The sequence below is a fragment of the Symphodus melops genome (genome assembly GCF_947650265.1).
Source record: "Symphodus melops genome assembly, chromosome: 13".
Taxonomy (NCBI): domain Eukaryota; kingdom Metazoa; phylum Chordata; class Actinopteri; order Labriformes; family Labridae; genus Symphodus; species Symphodus melops.
Window position 1 is genome coordinate 12,528,673 of NC_136703.1, and position 15,570 is coordinate 12,544,242.

Here is a 15,570-nt window from a genome sequence, read left to right on the forward strand (position 1 = left end):
GCATGAAAGGACCCACTCACTAGTAGTTCACATAAGCATGTCACTTACACACACACACACACACACACACACACACACACACACACACACACACACACACACACACACACACACACACACACACACACACACACACACACACACACACACACACACACACACACACACACACACACACACACACACACACACACACACACACACACACACACACACACACACACACACACACACACACACACACACACACACACACACACACACACACACACACACACACACACACACACACACACACACACACACACACACCCCTCGACAGCAGCAGGGGTGGAACAAGAGGGTTGTGCTCGTGGTGCTGTGATCCTGTTATGATGCACAACTGCATGGAGTAAAAGGAGGCTGGGCAGAGAACTCGCTCAGTACCTGGTCAGTGTTTCGAAAAGCTGCCTTACCAACGGAGCCCATAACAACATTAACGTCCTTCCCTTATAATCCAATTATAAGCCACGTGTGTCCACATCAATCAGCCATTTTCACTGGAGCCTGTGCTCTTCTTTATCACCATTACTGCGGCAGTAATTGAGGCGGTGCTATGGAGAGGCTGTGCAGTATACCTCCATCTGGGAGGTCAAGAGGAAAGCAATTGGTTGACAATGATTCTGCCCCGGCTGATTAGGCTACAGCTGAATATTTAGCGCAGATAAGACTAAGCCCAGTAAGGAGCCATGTGGCTTGCTAACAAAAGGGATGAGCCAGAGGGAGGGAAGGCTCTGATCAGCGCGGGCTGGTGGAAACAGGATGAATCTGATCGTCAACGTCTTTTATGTTTGTTTAGCAACGTTGTTTTATGATGGATTTTATTGAGCGGAAAAAGTCCACAGCTGTGAATAAAAAGAAAAAAAAAAAGAAAAAAAAAATCAGGTTTAACAAATCCCATCCAAAGCAAGCCCTCGGGTAAATCCTCAGGGGAACAATCTCAAATCTCTGCACGCTATTACGCGAGGGCAAACTTACGACAAATGTATTTATAGGTGAGGCTGGACAACGGGAAAAGGCTCAAAGGCAAAAAAAAAAAAAGAAAGAAAGAAAGAGATAGACCCATTAATAAATGAAACACAAAATGGCTCCTCTAATCCCCTCGTGGGGATGCCCGCACTTTTTCCTCATCAGTGATTGTGATATTTACACAGAAGCTGGAGTGCACTCCTGATTGAAACAAGGCGTGAGGGCTGCAGGGGGAAAACACAGGAGAGATGTGGAGAGGGAAAGAGACACGCATGGTGAAAGTGAGAAGAGAGAGAGGGGGGGAGAATGACCAGCACAAATGACAGCAGGGAGCACAGAGAAGGAAAGGAAGAAAAAGAAAAAAAAAACAGATGGAGGGAGGGCAGGGAGACACACACTTATTTGCAGAGGCTGTAACTGTCTTGATCCTCAATAAAGAGGTGAAACTGATTAGGTTTATATCAAACGGCTGCTTGTAACACTGTGTGTGTCGCTGAGAGAACAAATCACAGTCAAGTCAGGGTTTCCTTCTTCTTCTTTTTTTTCCCCATTTGACAGAGTCTGCCTCGTCCTTGCGTGTCTCTCTCTCTCTCTCCTTTTATTCAGACTCTTAAAGCAGCAGCTTGTCAGAGTGACAGATGCAGACAAGACCACTGACCTATATCATTCTTTTCCAGCATATTAACCCGTGTCCCGACACCTTTTACACATAACACACACCCCCCCCCCTTTGGAAACACTCCAGAAAATCCAGAAAACCCTCAAAAACTCCCTTTTGTGTTATTATCAACCTTCTTCCTGAATAGAGGCTATTCTTAAAATGCCTGGAGGGGAAGGTTGGGGGGCTGGGGGTCTCAGACTGTCAGGCTAAATAAATCTGCTTTTCCTAGAGAGACTTCCTCAATCTAGCATAGTGTCAAAAATAATCCCACAAAGTAGGGAAAAAGGTTATTTCTGTGCACCTTGAAAAGTAGCACTCAAATGTTAATTGGGGCAGTGCGTGTTTATAAAATACGATAATCATTCATTAAAGATGCAGAGAGTGGCAAGCAGGCGGCGGGCCGGGCATCAAGGCTGTGTGGAGGGGTGGGAGAAGAGAGGTGAGGAGTGGGGGGGGGACTGGTGTAAATGATTCATGGTTTGATATCTCTCCTGTATAATGGGCTCCTTCAGGGAGCTGCTGGGGCTCCACTGCAGCGACTGACTGACTGACTGACTGACTGGCTCGCTCTGGCTCTGCCCATCCTGCATCTGCCACTGCTGCCTAAGATTAAAAAGCCGAGCCGTGCCTACCGTGAAAACAGAGAGGGAGGAACGTGCACAAGACGCTCGTGGAAAAAAAAAAAAAAAAAGCAGCACGATTCAATATCGTCTGACGAAGTATCAAGGGTCACGCAGAGAGGGAAGTGAAGGAAGTGAAGGAAACAAACACAGGCTGCAGATAAAGTCGGGATACTTGTAACATCTCCCCCTGCCCAACCCCATCATCCTCTTTTGCCTACATATTAAAACCCCCATACCTCCTCTTCACACATGGACAAGAGAGGGGGAAAAATGAAGAAATTAAGGTTGGAACGTGTTGGGCTAATCATAACATAGACAGTTTAGTGCCATCTCACGTAATTAAATGCTTTGCACGAACCACTTAATGCATACTAATTTGGAACAATCCACTCCTGGAGTTGGCAGAGCATGAAGCTCCCCGCAAAGGAGGTGCTCGTTGTGTGCATGTGTGTGAGACACGCACACACGCACTCGTTGATTCTGTAAGGAGAGTGAGGTGCGAAAGGTCAGGCCGACGACTTGAAAGAAAAGGTCGAGCATTATTACAACATGACTAAATAAACAGCCAGCGCACAGCCAACAAGACCGGGGAAGGGAAAAGCAAAGGACGCTGGGAGTCTCCCTGGCTGCACGCCGCCGCGCAGCTACCTGCCTGTCTGACTGGTTGGGATTCACTTTCATCCCTTGTCTTTATCCACACATCCCTCCAGCTCTAAGACAGCTGACATGAGGACTGTCATATCCTGCCTAGATTTTTATCCCCCGCTGGCTTTATTGCTCTCTTCCTCCTGAGTCACACATGCATATACACACACGCACACGCACACACAGCTAGAGAGAGGGAAGCGGGGCTGCTGGAGCGTGCTTTAAAGCACATTAATATTAATTGCAGCACTAGCCGGAGTGATAACACAGACAAGATGCCTCTGTGAGAGAGCCGGGGTGCAGGCAGCCCCCTGCTTTTTGTTGCAACTCCTCTCTACTGCAGGATTGTCCGCGGTGAGACGGCAGAATGATGAGCATTTCATCTTCGAATCGCTTGTTTTATATTAGAGGGGGGGCCTGTCCTCGCTGCTGAGAGGGGAATTTGTGTGCGTGTATGCGCACTGAGTGATAAAAAACGAGGCGCGATGAATTATTAGGCTAGTGGCTAACATCAACAGCGGTAGAATATGTGCTTCAAATAACAGAGTGCTTAAGCGACTGCTGCTTTTATCTCCCGTATACTACTCCTGGCTCAGCTGCCTTTTATGTCCTCCAAACTGAACTCGATATTCTGTGAGCAATGAACTCAGCTGAAGATGTAAATAATCGGCTGTCCCGGGGAGAGAAGCTTGCTTTTTCAGCACAGTGAAAGCACAAAAATCGAGTTGGGTGCCGAAGCCCATCTCCAATCTCTTTCTCCCCCTGCAGGAATACCAGGCAGCCATAGGCAACAACAGATGACAGCTATATCTCTAAAGTCCTTCAGTTTTTTTTTTCCCCCACTCTGCATCTTTTGAGAAACCTCGACGCGGTCTTTAATGAAGCCTCACCGTAAAGTGGGTTTTTAGCTGGACTGTTTTTTTGGAGGGGGTTTTTTTGCACCTTTTCCTGATTTTCCCTGAAGGCTCATCAATGGTCCATTACCAAGTCAAATCAGGCGGTGCTGCAGAGATTTGTGGAGAAACAGGGCTGCAAGCAAACACACTGCAGACGTACTGCACATGCATGAATTCTTTTCAATAAGCCTGGGAGGTTTTTGTTTTTATACCAGCAGCTCCACAGGATCACAAATAGGGCGCAGAGGTGCACAGGGGAGAAATCACTGCTGGCTAAATGCTCGTGAGTGGTGTATGGCTCAGAGGGGCAGAGAGGGAGGCTAAGACGTGGTAATGCATCTCTCTGACACTCCTTAAAGCAGACGTGCAGATGTAATCTCCGGGGGCCCGCTTGGTCACACGTTATTGTTTCTCATTTTGTACGTCACAAACAATTAAATTGCGCCCGTCTATTCCCACCTCCAATGAGCTTCCTCTCTCGCCATTTTTTTTTCTTTTAAACACAACCCCCCCCCCCTCCTCCCCAAAACCTTTATTCACACCAAAATTGCTCATCTAAATTCCCACAGAACATCACAGATTTTTTTTTCTCCACCACTTTCATCATCTTTATCTCTCTAAAACAGCAAATTCAAGGTAGGCTAGCATTTTGTAATGTAAACACATCAGCTAGGTAGCTGTGCACGGAGCATCGAGGAGAGAGAAGTGAAAAGGGAAAAAAAAAAAAAAAAAAAAAAAGAAGAAGAAGAAAAGAAGATGTGTCCTTTTCGTTTCCTTTGCCTGTTGTCATCCTTTTCACAGCAGCAGCTGCACAGGCAAGACAAAAACTCTCTGGGGAGAGAGAGAGAGCGAAAAAAAGGCATAAAGCAATATTGTGTATTGTTTTATGTAGAGATTTTCACAAGCCTATCGTTGATTAGAGGGAAAAAGTGCGAGAGCTAAATACAGAGGGAAACAGGAGGACTGCTGCTCCTCTGAGGAAGGGTCTCTGAGGGCTGCCAGAGGTGCTGAATCTCCTGCCTGTGACAAAGCTGTCGCACTGATGAGTGAAATTTAAACTCCTACTGTCAGGGAGATATTTTGTTTTATTTAATTTTTTTGGTGGGGGGGGGGGACAAAACCTGCATGAACACACTCGTGCATGCATTGGAGTGCATGTGCTCGAGGACCAAGCCAGGCACCACCTCTGTCTCGTTACTCCACTCGTTGTTTGCAGTGAGTGCTGGCTTCGTGCCAAGCAGATCGTTTGCTTTGTTTCTGACAACCCGCTCCCCCCCCCCCCCCACTCGATCACAATCACGAAATGTGTGCACAAACAAAACGACACCAACCTTGATGAGAGCACATGCTCGGGTGCTTTGCACTCTTGCCTGTAAACTGGACTGTTTCAAAATGAACCAGAGCGAATCAAGCTATGACGCTGCTAACCCCTCTTTAAAATCTAACAGACTCTTAATCAAGCCATCCTTTGCTTTTCTATCTAAAGAGTGTGTGTGGGGGGGGGGGGAATGGAGTTCTGGAGGGGCCCGGCTGGAATAAGCCAATCCATGCAGAGAACTAGGCCTGAGGAATGCCATGCCAAATAGCATTTTCTTCATTTGAGAAGGCGGTGAAATGGGGAGAGGAAGAGGAGGAGGAGGATTTGGCCTCCTGGTGTGCTGCTGTGCCCCAGCTCTGCTAAGTGACAGTGAATCCTACAGTGAGTCGATTTGCTGCTTTTGAGTGCCTGGAAACTTGTCTGGCAGAGTGCTCGTGAGGGAGAGATAGATGGGAGAGTGAAGGAGGGGGACCGAGCCTCACCTCTCGCTGTCTTTCTATTTGTCTGTTCATCCCTGGAGGCTTTGGGGGGGGGGGGGGGGGGGGGGGGGGGGGGGACTTGCTTGGTACAACAAAGAGGGGGGTGAGGCGACATAAGAGAGAGCTGTGCGGCCATCCTCAGACAAAAGCAGAAAGCAGAGGGTTGCACGTTTACAGGTAAACAGTGAGAAGCAGCCGGCGAGGAGCTGAGGTGAGCTCACGTTTCAAAAACGATCAATCACCACTCACTCCTCCTCCGTGACAACAAAGACACGGCTTTCTCGAAAGCACATCTTATTTTGTATAAAAGCTTTGTTACGAGCCTTTAAATTCAAAAGAGCTTCGCTGTAAGGTGATACATAACCAACAAATGACTGAACGCAGGGTTCAAAGCCCTCGCGGTGTCGCTTGCACAGACACATGCACAAACGGATATCAAGTGTGCAAAGCAAGAATTAACCCGACTTTGTACTCGTGGGCTGTTTGAATACGGGGCGGCTGACGACAGGAGCAATTTGCCACATCGCTGATTTGAAAAGGGAGCACTTGAAGATGACACAAGAAGACAACTTTATTGTCATCTTAAAAAGGATCTATGAAATCAATGGGAGGAGATCAATCGCTGTCTCGCTCCATCTCTTTCCTTCTCTCTGTCTTTCTGTCACAGCACTCTACATAGGCAGCAATAACATCACAGAGGCCATCAGCTCGCTCACCGCTTTTCCTGGGCAGGACTCCCGGACACCTTCAGGCAACAGAGCTCCTCTCACTCCATCAGGGCAACAGTCACATCACAATGGAGATGGAGGAGGAGGAGGAGGAGGAGGAAGTAAAAGAAAATACCTAAGGCAAGCCAGAGTCAGATCGAGAGAGCTGGGAGGAAGAGAGAGGGGAAAGAGAAAGAGAAAGAGGTTGCAGGCGGCTAGAAGAGCATCTTCATTAGCAGCTAGCTCTGGCAGAGACTAGCCGAGTGCTGTAGTAAGAGCTTGCTAGTCCTCTCAGTTAATTAGGATTTTCTGCTGCTTCATTTTAGGGCGAGGTGCAGGATGTTGGAGGCTTGATTGCCTTTTATTCCCGCGCCTAACGCCTCGCCTGCCTCTGCAGCTTTATTAACAAGAGATCTCGCAGATTTACAGCTCTGCAGCAAACATCAATTTCAATAATTACAAGAAAAACTGTTAGCAGGGACACAATGGAAAACACACACACACACCTCAGCGTCTTCACTCCTCCAGCGCCCCTCCCCTCCTTCACAGGATCTCATTTCCATAGATGTGCCCTTTTCATGATTGCATATTATAAACACCTTAAAAACACACACGGATTTGCCTCAGTCGCACTTAACACTTCAAACGCTTTAACAACCAATCCGTGTGCTGAAGGGCACAAGCAAATACTCTGAATGTCACATTTACATTCAACAGTCCGGCCCGAGCTTTTGTGTTGTCACAAAACAAAAGCGAATGAAAGACGATTTCTCTGCGGAGGAGCAATTACAGCGGGATAAACGCGCTGCTGGTCAGAAACAGAAGTCAAACTCATAGAAACATCTTCAGAGCCTTCAAAAGCCCTTTCCTAAAGCCAAATCTTTACATACTGGCATCATGCCTGGAGTTATTCTTCACCGACTGACGAAGTGCACGTGCGAGACTGCGGCGAACGCGTTCAGAGAACGGCTCCAGTTGGGAAAAGAAATAATAGGAATCATACTTTGAAAGCAACCAGCGTCAGATTCAAAGCGGAGTGGCACAGATTCCATTTGAATAAAATCAATAATTGTGTTGACTCGCAGTGTATTGCCTTTCCTGTCTTCTCATCTCCCTCGCTAATGTTTCTTTCATGAGGCCAGCCCCGCTGCTGGTGACATTATAGCTACAGCACTTTCCACAAGTCCCCGATGCATTGGTGAAAATGGCTGGCGTAAAACACAATTAGTACGGTCCATATGGCTGCTAGTGGAGGAGGAGCAGGAGAGCTCCCCTGTGGTCCTCGTCGAGGCCCCGCTCTTTTGTTACCTTAAAGATCTAACTGTTGCCGTAATAATAGGGCCATTTTAATTGTGCTTTGGTTTTTACAAGCAGCACTACTTCAACAGATCCTCACATTACCGAATGACTCCTGGCAAAAAAATAAAAAATAAAAAATTGGCCAACCTTTGCTGATAGCCTAATCAATAGCCCCTTCATCTTGATGAATGGCTCATATTGGATAATGGGGAAATTTAATGTGAGGGGAGCGTTACTTCCTCATTTCTACGCCCAGCCCTATTGATTGGTTCTAACCCCCCCCCTTTTTGACCAATGGAATGCGCTGATAAGAGAGCAACGTGTCTGACCTATGTAAACTGAGCACAGAGAAAATGATTTACTGCGCTTTAGGCGCGTCGCGTTCACTGATAGCTCTGTATGCCCTGCCTGACAAGCATTTTCTTGCCTGAGAAACGCAGACACCTTTTACTGAGTAGAAGCGAACAACAACAGCTTGAGGCAACAGATTTATTACAAATTGATCTATTAGATAGCTCTGCTGTGCTTCGCCGTTTTCTCTTCCCCTCCTTTCTCTCTCTCTCTCTCTCTCTCTCTGACAGCCTTCCCCTGATGGTAGCAAGAGTGTATCAGAGTTGAAGTGCTACAGTGGCAAATCTAAACCCAATCCTCAGAACTCATTTTCTCTGTGCCGCCTGCTGGAACTGCGCTACATAGACAAGATGTCCATCCTTAAACCTATAGTCGATCCGGCCGTTAAGTCCCTTGCACCTAAACTGAAGGCTCAAGCGGTGTACCTTACCTGCAAGGGCGAGCAAGGACACAGTATGCTTGAGGCACCACATGGACAGGAGAGTGCAGAGTGCACACAATGCCATTGGGGGGGGGGGGGGGGGGGGGGTCATCTCCTTACTGCTGCATGAACCCTTAAGCTTGCCACTGGCTTGTTTGCTGTCTCCATTAAGGCATCAGTCACAGGTCCGGGCTGTGCAGCTCTGCAAACAAACTGAGGCTCATGTGAACGGTCACAACATCAGAGCAATAAGCGTAGAAGTCGGAGAGGCCACAGAGCACAACCGGCGCATTGTTCCCGGATGTATTTCTGGTTTGTCTCATCCACATTCCACAGTGTCGCAGATCCAGGCCCTTCATACATACTGCACACAAACTAACACAATCACAACAGGAATTCGAAGACACTTCAAATGATGACAGAGGTGTGTGTTTAACTGGAGAAAAGACTGTAGTTATTGACATCTCCATCTCCAAAACAGTCAAATCAACAGTATTCTTTAGACTTTCTTTTTAGGCTGGCTCTATATGATAAAAAAACAAACAAACAGCTCTTTACAGAGCTTAGCATGCACCCGGTCTATTTCTGTAGCCAAGCCTATGAACAAAAACCGAGTTATAGCCCACTGCTGCGCGTAATGGCTTTATTATATGAATGGAAACCTTAGCTGTGTGACAAACATGTTGTGTGAAGGTATGTAGTCTATCCACTAACAGACGTCTGTGCTGAAAAATGGCCGCTGTCAATAGCAACAATAAGCGCTGATGGAAAACTGCGCCGACTGTACTGCACTCTTCTCTTTTAATCACCCCCACCTTGTGTTTGTGCTACAAAAGAAAAAAAAAAGAGCGATTGGCTGCTCGATGGAGTAAATGTGTGTTTTATTGAGAGAGAGAGAGAGAGAGAGAGAGGAACACTATCTAGAGATGTAGAAATGTTCTAGGGAGAGCGTATACGTCTATATAAACATCTTGAGGCAGGCAGCTGCAGGGGGTGTGTGCAGTAAAACACTGGTATGCATTGTTTGTGTTTCTGCACCACTAGCGCCATGCCGTGTCATTACATGAAGCAATCTCTTACCTAATAAGCACTGACACTGACACACACACACACAGAGAGAGAGAGAGAGAGAGAGAGAGAGAGAGAGAGAGCGACAAAGCACTCCTCCTCATCCTCACCTCTCCCCCTTTCCCTCTCCCTCTCCTCGGGGGCCAGCCAGCTGATCCTACACCATTTCATTTTCCTCTTGTAGCGTGATGGCAAATGGCTGACTGTTTCTTTTGAAAGCTTTCAATTCACGCCTTTCACCATTGTTTCATTCACTGCCGACGTCACGAAAAAGGCTGCTATGCTATGGTGTGTTTTAACATATAGTGAGACAGCTTTAGGAGATGTGGACGTAAAAATTTTTTTAAAAAAGCATCATCTATTATCTATTCAGCTACTTTGTTTGGCGGTTGCTCTACAACTCCTACATATGTCAAGCAGAGCCTCGATTTCAGTTTCCACACACTCATGGTACATGCTCTTGTGTACACATAAAAGACACTGAAATGTTGAGAGTTGCATCACTTTGCATTCTTATCGCCCCATAGCAACACTTCACAATCAAACAAGGCAAACATAGAGGGAAGTTTTATGTTGAGATTGTCGTACAAAAGGGCTGATAACGACATGAAACACAATGGTGCTGATTGGCTGAGAGACGTGAATCCTTGCTTAGACAGGCCTAAAAAATTTTTTTTTTAAATAGACAGGCAGCATTTGCAGGACCGAATTCATCATGGCTATGCTCAAACTCGGAAAAAAAAAAAAGAAAAAAGAAAACCGATTCAATCACATCTTGTTCATCAAATACTCGCAGCTGTATGCAGCGCGACAGCTCACAACTGTTAACACGGGTAGCGTTTGCCGATGCTATCGCCTTGGCACAATTGTGGAGCAGCACAGCCAGTCCTGAATCAAACAAAGATGAGATAGGATGCAGTATGCTTGGATCTCCTCTTATGAGAGGTGAAGGGAAGCTGTCAAAGAACACAAAACACATCCAGCATCTTGCCTCCTCTGACTTGCTGGGATAAGCCAGGAGGAGGAGGAGGAGGAGGAGGAGGAGGAGATGAAGAAGGAGGGAAGTGTGCTTGCCTCATTTCTGCCAGTGTGTGTGCCCTCTGTGTGTCAGTCCAATATCTTAAAACAACACATGCAAGGCTTTGCTTCAGCCAATTACCCAGCTCTTGGCACAGGAACTGAAAAACATCTTCGGAGAACAATAAAGAGAGCTTGGCTTGTTGTGCGTGCTGTCAGTAAGTGCTGACAGATTGTTATTTTTAATGAATATACAGCACTTGAATGGCCCATCAAGAGGTCTTTGAGTGAACATTGCTCCTTTGTTCAGAGCATTAATTTTCTATGTAACAGCCAGATATCTTGCACTGAAGTTGCTATCATGCAATGTAAAGGGAAAGCTACATCAGTTTATCCACTTGCTTCCCTTTTGTCTACCGTTTCTCTCATGCAGCTGCCATGCAAACAAAGTCAATAGAATAAATGCATGGCAACACACTCTCTAGAATTAAATCACAGCCCTTATGTCAGTGCAAAAAATGTCACTGCTTACCGAACTTTGTTCTGTTTGGAGAAACTCTGGGAATATAATCCCGCACAAAGCAATAAATCAGCCTAATCAGCCTGATCTGAAACACAATGGCTGTGTGGAGAGCAGAATGCCTCTTTCAAAATATAGGCGAGCCACAGTGATAACAGGTTACAGCACCATCTCCTACTGCAACACAATGCCACAATAGTAAGCGGCTGTGAGACAAGAGCCAGGCTTTATAATGGGAAATCATCTTTCAAGACAATTCATGGTGAAGGGAAGACGTAGTGACGGCATGGAAGTGAGAAACAGCAAGATGCCATTCGAGCACAGCATGCAAAAACTGAATGACTGAGCATGTGTATTGACAAATCTTCCAACAAAGAATTTTCAGGGTTGCAGAGCGAAAAAAAAAAAAGAAAAGAAAAAAAAGGATTTTTATTTTTTTGTAAAAGAATCTTTTTTTTTGGCCTTCCATTTGCCACACATAACTCACAAAGAGCTGCCATTACTCACACACATATGGCATTAAAAGGAAAAGAGCAGGGTTATTGCACTTCTCTTATCATCACTCTACTGCGGCGGCTGCTGCTGCTGAAGCCACCCAGCTAGGTTAACACTCAGTGGACAGGTTGTGTCATTGGATATGTGACTCAAAGTAATTCACCCACTGCTGCTCTTCACATCCCATTCAAATTGAAACGCTATAAAACACTCTGACCTCCTGTGGAAACAGACCGAGTACGTCACTATAAATAACGTCACGAAAAAAATATATGCGTGACACAGATCTGAAAAGCTTCCATCTTGACTTTGGAAAAATGTATTTCTACTAAAAAAAACAAAAACCAGACATTTTAGGTGCTTTTCTGTCAGAGCCATGCTTAAGTAGTAATTAACGTATAGACAGTAATGGAGGACCTCTACAGCCCAAACTGGCATGTTTACAGTCTAAGTGGTAGTTTAAAGAAAATCTAAGTCACAACCCTTGAGCTACTGGCAGCAGACAAGCCACTTAAACATTACGTGGTATTTGCAAATGCATGGCGCTAAAATAAAACGTGTAAAGGGGTCTATAATTAAGCCAGAGACGACTCATATGGCACAGGATGTCTCAAAATCTAATGTCATACACCATGGGAGAATTATTTAAAGGTAATTGTGTGGTCAAATAACACTTTAGTGCTGTTCCTCACACAACATTTGGGTGTATTTTTCCTTTCCCCCCCTCACTTGACTGTTTGTTAGAAAACCATTGTGTATAACAGACATTACAGACATGTGATGATGTGTGCCTGAACTCTGCTTTTTGTTCGATGACCTCTCCCGTCAGAGTCACGTCTGCACAGGTAGATAGGTGGTGACTGCTGAGTACCAAAGCCTGTCAAGGTTGGCTTGTTTACAGTCATTAAACATAATGTGCTGTTGAGAGTATCATGGATTTACAACGCAATGCTGGCTGGATATCAGATAGTTTATTAAAGATTTTCTAATATATGTTGTAATATAGCACTTTGACAATGAAGTGCTTTGTTGATAAGATTAAATGATGGTCTTTCCATTAGGCTGAAAATAGCTTTGCATGTATGGAACAAAACAAGGGTTTCTCACAGCTTTGATCATGATGAGTACAGCACTTATTCATTGGATATGAGGTCCACAAGTGTTTACTATGTTGCCTGTGAGGCACAAGAAAGAGAATCAGTCAGGAGTGAGTCATAGGCACTCAATATCCAGAAAGTATTAGCTTTAAATGGCTCTGCATTCGTGGAGATGAAAATGAACAACAACTATCTTTAAAGTAACATTTCTGTTGACACACACGTCTTAATTGTTCTGTTTACTATTTCAGAAGTCATAGTGAAATATAACTTACAGTAAACTCTGCATAAAAAGATGTAAACCATGCATGGCTTTCTACTCTATGTGGTCTACTTGCTACCATTTATTCAAAGGTTTTGAACAGCTCTGCTTGCCAGAGTTAAACATGTATTCATGTCATTTTTGGGGGTCTTCCTCTTGTTGACAAATCTCTTCACTGAAGATGTCAGAAGACTTGCAGCTTTATTCCTAAAGGCCATTATAAGCCTGGCGTTATAATGTGTCATCTTTGCTTTAAACCAGCTCGGGCTCGACTTGTAAATACACTCAAACTTAGAGCTGGATAACAATAATTGAGCAAAAGTCAAAGAGACAAAGACAGCAAGTTAGCTTCAGTAGCTAACATCTCCATGAGCTAATGACAATAGCTGAATGGGCTCCGACTACTCCCTGCAACATATTAGCAACAGCACTGGCTAATTCAGTGTGGGGGGAAACGCTTGGTGAGACGTATTGCAAGATGAAGTTCACATCAAAACACACAAAGCGTTTCATGAGATATAGTGATGTTGAGTGTGCTAACCGGTGTCAACGAGCTGTTCGTATCCAGACAATAAACCCCTCCTTAGATTGTATCACCAATCAGTGCTGCTCACTGGAGCTAGCCGCTAACGTTAGTCCATGGTTACCAGCAACAGTGAGGGGCAAACAAGTCTGTCAGCTAACTAGCTAGCTGATGCTAATGGGCAAATTAGCTAAATAGCTAGCAACAAGGGTGAACGTTAACAGAGCATAGTCAACAAACTGTTCCTGTGCATTTCTGCTTTCTAAGTTGTTTGTTATTAGACGTTAGAAGCACAGAAGACGAGCAGTTTAAAGCTCAAAACACTTACCTTAAAGGGCTTGATCTACAACATCAGGGATGTGTTTGATGAGAGACTGCAACAACAAACAATAGCAGCAGCAGCAGTAGCGGTGGCAATTAGCCGACGTTAGTTAGCCAAGTGTCTCCACCACACAGAGGAGCACAACAGCTGCAGTGCCACCTGTGTGTCTGTTCGCAGGTAGCTATAACGGTACGGAGCACGGTAGATACAATGCTGTCATAAATGATGGACTTGAGAATATAGAAGGAGTAATCGTTGCCGGAATGCTCAGACTAGTGTGTGTGTGAGGGGCACTCAGCATGACAGCATCCTTCTTCATCTTGGGGTGAGAACAGTTGGGGGGTTCTCAAAGTTCAACCGGTGAAATATCGCCCCCTACTGGTCAAGAGTGGGATCGTCCTCACAGAGAGTGGAGGTATCTGTTCTGTGAAAACATTCAATCTGTCTTCATCCCCATAAACCTGGGGTATCTCCATACTGTTTAAGGACTGTCAGCGAAGAACGGAGAAGACCAGAAGACGATTCTCCTGAGATGTTTTAGTGAACAGCAGTAATTGATGCACAATAAATACATGTTTATATTAAAAGACAAAGCCTGCTTATACAAGGATTTACAAAAAAAAGAAAGAAAAACATCCCCGAATTTAAAACATGGGTGTTTTATCACAGATGAGATGAATATGTCGTTGTCGTTGTTGTTGTTGTTTTTCAGAATCAGAATCAGCTTTATAGGCCAGGTATGTTTAACACACACATTAACTTTGGTGGACTGTGTTCTCTGTACAATGTAAGCATTAAATAATAACAATTAGCTAAAAACATAAATAGGTAATTAAAGACTAAAATGTACAGGACTAAATAAGATAGTGGTGCACTGCACTATTTTATGTCTAAAGAAATACACCTTGAAACCTGATTGAACAGAAAATAAAATATCTTATAGCCTGACAAAACGGAGCACTGCAAAATTTAGTATGAATGTGTGCAAGCTCCTTTCAAGGAATTATATCAAAAGAAAAAACACCAAAATACAGTTGACAAAGATAAATCAAGGGAGAATTGAACAAATAAAACAAGGATCAAGTGACAACAAAGACTACAACTACAAGATAATGGAATTAAATAGACCTTATGAGACTGTCTTCTTATTGTCATCTTGCTAGCATTCAGCAGTTCAATAAGTGATTTTTATGCAACTATAAAGAGACTGATGTATTGGAGGATCATTCATATTTTTTCACTTTAATTTTTTTTACACACGTGCCCTTCAACTAGCTTTCTTAGGTATCGCCTGTTCAATACCATAATATCAGTATGCAGTCAAACTAGATAGTTATTTTTTTGTGGTAAAACTAACAAAATAAAAACTTAATTGTAAAGGAGGTTGGGTGTCAGGAAAATGAACTACATAGATCTGACCACTAGATGGCATAGGACTCAAAGAAAAGCTTGGGCTACAAAGAAACATGATCTATAGTTTAACCAGGCCCTCTATCACTAATATAACATCACTTTGTTTGTTATCCATTTACTTTAATCCCACTTAGAACTTCTTTGAATAACCTTTTTGTTTGTCATTTTATGCAATAGAAAGAATGTGTTGCTAAATGAAGGCACATGATGTTTATGGATTATATATGCCTGCTAGTTTCTTTGTACCTGTGATTTGTAATACATCTCCTTGGTGACGGTTGAACAATGGAGGTATAGAGGCCTCACACAAAGTGAATTGGTGTGGCATAGACCCAGCTGGCAATCCCCTTCTCAGTACCATAGAGCGGTGAATAGACCCTCATTTATCTTGGCCAGGCCTCGTACTAAAAGAGCTTGCATTGAGCCTCTGGATTCTTCCACTTGT

At 44.5% G+C, this 15,570-nt stretch overlaps 1 protein-coding gene across 2 annotated transcripts in view; it reads right to left on the bottom strand.

Moving 5' to 3' along the window:
- The window catches only part of rerea (arginine-glutamic acid dipeptide (RE) repeats a), a 118,661-nt gene extending 104,556 nt beyond the window's left edge, over positions 1 to 14,105 (bottom strand). Inside the window, exon 1 of one of the 2 annotated variants that reach the window (XM_079360568.1) lies at positions 13,719 to 14,105. The gene's annotated coding sequence lies outside the window, so the exon portion shown is untranslated. The remainder of the gene's footprint in view (positions 1 to 13,718) is intronic. The other variant, XM_079360567.1, reaches the window with a different exon arrangement.
- Between the last annotated feature and the right edge of the window lie 1,465 nt (positions 14,106 to 15,570).